Source organism: Bos taurus, chromosome 14 (genome assembly GCF_002263795.3).
Source record: "Bos taurus isolate L1 Dominette 01449 registration number 42190680 breed Hereford chromosome 14, ARS-UCD2.0, whole genome shotgun sequence".
NCBI classification, from domain to species: Eukaryota; Metazoa; Chordata; class Mammalia; order Artiodactyla; family Bovidae; genus Bos; species Bos taurus.
In genome coordinates, this window is record NC_037341.1 from 28,023,130 (window position 1) to 28,027,951 (window position 4,822).

Genomic DNA, 4,822 nt, shown 5'->3' on the forward strand with positions numbered 1-4,822 from the left:
GGAGTAGCAATATTCATATCAGATAAAATAGACTTTAAAACAAAGGCTGTAAAACGAGTCAAAAAGGAAACTACATAATGATCAAAGGATCAATCCAAGAAGAAGATATAACAATTATAAATATATATGCACCCAACATAGGAGCACTGCAATATGTAAGACAAATGCTAACAAGTATGAAAGGGGAAATTAACAATAACACAATAATAGTGGGAGACTTTAATACCCCACTCACAACTATGGATAGATCAACTAAACAGAAAACTAACAAAGAAACACAGACTTTAAATGATACAATAGACCAGTTAGACCTAATTGATATTTATAGGACATTTCACCCCAAAACAATGCATTTCACCTTTTTCTCAAGTGCACATGGAACCTTCTCCAGGATAGATCACATCCTGGGCCATAAATCTAGCCTTGGTAAATTCAAAAAAATTGAAATCATTCCAAGCATCTTTTCTGACCACAATGCAGTAAGATTTGATCTCAATTACAGGAGAAAAAAATATTAAAAATTCCAAAATATGGAGGCTGAACAACATGCTGCTGAATAACCAACAAATTACAGAAGAAATCAAAAAAGAAATCAAAATATGCATAGAAACGAATGAAAATGAAAACACAACAACCCAAAACCTATGGGACACTGTAAAAGCAGTGCTAAGGGGAAAGTTCATAGCAATACAGGCTTGCCTCAAGCAATACAGGCATACCTCAAGAAACTAACTCTACACCTAAAGCAACTAGAAAAGGAAGAAATGAAGAACCCCAGGGTTAGTAGAAGAAAAGAAATCTTAAAAATTAGGGCAGAAATAAATGCAAAAAAAAAAAAGAGAGAGAGAGAGACCATAGCAAAAATCAACAAAGCCAAAAGCTGGTTCTTTGAAAGGATAAATAAAACTGACAAACCATTAGCCAGACTCATCAAGAAACAAAGGGAGAAAAATCAAATCAATAAAATTAGAAATGAAAATGGAGAAATCACAACAGACAACACAGAAATACAAAGGATCATAAGAGACTACTATCAGCAATTATATGCCAATAAAATGGACAACGTGGAAGAAATGGACAAATTCTTAGAAAAGTACAACTTTCCAAAACTGGACCAGGAACAAATAGAAAATCTTAACAGACCCATCACAAGCACAGAAATTGAAACTGTAATCAGAAATCTTCCAGCAAATAAAAGCCCAAGTCCAGATGGCTTCACAGCTGAATTCTACCAAAAATTTAGAGAAGAGCTGACACCTATCCTATTCAAACTCTTCCAGAAAATCACAGAGGAAGGTAAACTTCCAAACTCATTCTATGAGGCCACCATCACCCTAATACCAAAACCTGACAAAGATGCCACAAAAAAAAGAAAACTACAGGCCAATATCACTGATGAACATAGATGCAAAAATCCTTAATAAAATTCTAGCAATCAGAATCCAACAATACATTAAAAAGATCATACACCATGACCAAGTGGGCTTTATCCCAGGGATGCAAGGATTCTTCAGTATCCACAAATCAATCAATGTAATACACCACATTAACAATTGAAAAATAAAAGCCATATGATTATCTCAATAGATGCAGATAAAGCCTTTGATAAAATTCAACATCCATTTATGATAAAAACTCTCCAGAAAGCAGGAATAGAAGGAACATACCTCAACATAATAAAAGCTATAAATGACAAACCCACAGCAAACATTATCCTCAATGGTGAAAAATTGAAAGCATTTCCCCTAAAGTCAGGAACAAGACAAGGGTGCCCACTCTCACCACTACTATTCAACATCATTTTGGAAGTTTTGGCCACAGCAATCAGAGCAGAAAAAGAAATAAAAGGAATCCAAATTGGAAAAGAAGAAGTAAAACTCTCACTGTTTGCAGATGACATGATCCTTTACATAGAAAACCCTAAAGACTCCACCAGAAAATTACTAGAACTAATCAATGAATATAGTAAAGTTGCAGGATATAAAATCAACACACAGAAATCCCTTGCATTCCTATACACTAACAATGAGAAAACAGAAAGAGAAATTAAGGAAACAATTCCATTTACCATTGCAACGAAAAAAATAAAATACTTAGGAATATATCTACCTAAAGAAACTAAAGACCTATATATAGAAAACTATAAAACACTGATGAAAGAAATCAAAGAGGACACTAATAGATGGAAAAATATACCATGTTCATGGATCGGAAGCATCAATATAGTGAAAATGAGTATACTACCCAAAGCAATCTATAGATTCAATGCAATCCCTATCAAGCTACCAGCGGTATTCTTCACAGAGCTAGAACAAATAATTTCACAATTTGTATGGAAATACAAAAAACCTCGAATAGCCAAAGCTATCTTGAGAAAGAAGAATGGAACTGGAGGAATCAACCTGCCTGACTTCAGGCTCTACTACAAAGCCACAGTCATCAAGACAGTATGGTACTGGCACAAAGACAGAAATATAGATCAATGGAACAAAATAGAAAGGCCAGAGATAAACCCACGCACCTATGGACACCTTATCTTTGACAAAGGAGGCAAGAACATACAATGGAGAAAAGACAATCTCTTTAACAAGTGGTGCTGGGAAAACTGGTCAAACACTTGTAAAAGAATGAAACTAGAACACTGTCTAACACCATACACAAAAATAAACTCAAAATGGATTAAAGATCTAAACATAAGACCAGAAACTATAAAACTCTTAGAGGAGAACATAGGCAAAACATTCTCCAACATACATCACAGCAGGATCCTCTATGACCCACCTCCCAGAATATTGGGAATAAAAGCAAAAATAAACAAATGGGACCTAATTAAACTTAAAAGCTTCTGCACAACAAAAGAAACTATAAGCAAGGTGAAAAGACAGCCTTCAGAATGGGAAAAAATAATAGCAAATGAAGCAACTGACAAACAGCTAATCTCAAAAATATACAAGCAACTCCTGCAGCTCAACTCCAGAAAAATAAATGACCCAATCAAAAAATAGGCCAAAGAACTAAATAGACATTTCTCCAAAGAAGACATACATATGGCTAACAAACACATGAAAAGATGCTCAACATCACTCATTATCAGAGAAATGCAAATCAAAACCACAATGAGGTACCATTTCAAGCCAGTCAGAATGGCTGCAATCCAAAAGTCTACAAGCAATAAATGCTGGAGAGGATGTGGAGAAAAGGGAACCCTCTTACACTGTTGGTGGGAATGCAAACTAGTACAGCCACTATGGAGAACACTGTGGAGATTCCTTAAAAAACTGGAAATAGAACTGCCATATGACCCAGCAATCCCACTGTTGGGCATACACACCAAGGAAACCAGAATTGAAAGAGACACGTGTACCCCAATGTTCATCTCAGCACTGTTTATAATAGCCAGGACATGGAAGCAATCTAGATGTCCATCAGCAGATGAATGGATAAGAAAGCTGTGGCACATATAAACAATGGAGTATTACTCAGCCATTAAAAAGAATACATTCGAATCAGTTCTAATGAGGTGGATGAAACTGGAGCCTATTATACAGAGTGAAGTAAGCCAGAAAGAAACACCAATACAGTATACTAACGCATATATACGGAATTTAGAAAGATGGTAACAACAACCCTGTATGCGAGACAGTAAAAGAGACACAGATGTATAGAACAGTCTTTTGGACTCTGTGGGAGAAGGGGGCGGGGGATGATTTGGGAGAATGGCATTAAAACATGTATAATATCATATAAGAAACGAATCGCCAGTCCAGGTTCGATGCAGGATACAGGAGGCTTGGGGCTGGTGCACTGGGATGACCCAGAGGGATGGTATGGGGAGGGAGGTGGGAGGGGGTTTCAGGATGGGAACACATGTACACCCGTGGCGGATGCATGTTGATGTATGGCAAAACCAATACAATATTGTAAAGTAAAAAAATAAATAAATAAAGGAGGCTGACACCAACTCCATTTGGTTGTTAAGTGAGAAAATACATGGAAAGTAGTCAACACAGGCCCTGACATATTAGTGAATCCCCATGAACATGAGCCTTCCCTCACCATTCTGTCCCTTTCAACACCCTCCTTCTCCCTCTTCCTTGCCCTTGATGAAAGCCAACAAGCTGTTCTTAGGGCCATGGCTTTTATCAGCTGTAACTCTCATTGTCTGAGAGTGGGGGCCACTGAAGTAGAGTTTACTCTTCTTAGAAGTACCTTCTAGTTTGCAAAGTAGACTTCTATATTGGTTTTTATTTAAAGAAGTTTTGGGGCTTCCATGATAGCTCAGTTGGTAAAGAATCCACCTGCAATACAGGAGACCTGGGTTCGATCCATGGGTGGGAAGATCCCCTAGAGAAGGGAAAGGCTACCCACTCCAATATTCTGGCCTGGAGAACCCCATAGACCCTATAGTCCATGGGGTCGCAAAGAGTAGGACACGACTGAGTGACTTTCACTCAAGAAGTTTTATGCAGAATTATCTGAGCCCTTCTAACTCAGGGTAAAATTTTTTACTTAAAGTTGGGGCATAGCTGCAAAGAGCAGCCTCCCTGGTAGTGCAGGCAGCCTGTTGCCCGTACAGGTTGCCCTAAGAGACCTTGGAGACAACCCCTTCCAGTGGACATTCCTGACTGGCATGGTACCCCCAGTCTATGCTCCAAACAAATGTGTGCCTTTGGGAAACCCCAGGGCACAGTGGCCAGGATCAACATTGGCCAAGTTGTAATGTCCATCCACACCAAGCTGCAGAGCAAGGAGCACGTGACGGAGGCCCTTCACAGGGCCAAGTTCAAGTTCCCCAGGTACCAGAAGATCTCAATCTCCAAGC

The 4,822-nt window shown here is 38.4% G+C and overlaps 1 pseudogene; it reads left to right on the forward strand.

Moving 5' to 3' along the window:
• The first annotated feature begins 4,478 nt into the window (after positions 1-4,478).
• LOC112449668 (uncharacterized) lies at positions 4,479-4,604 on the forward strand (annotated as a pseudogene).
• Positions 4,605-4,822: the final 218 nt, after the last annotated feature.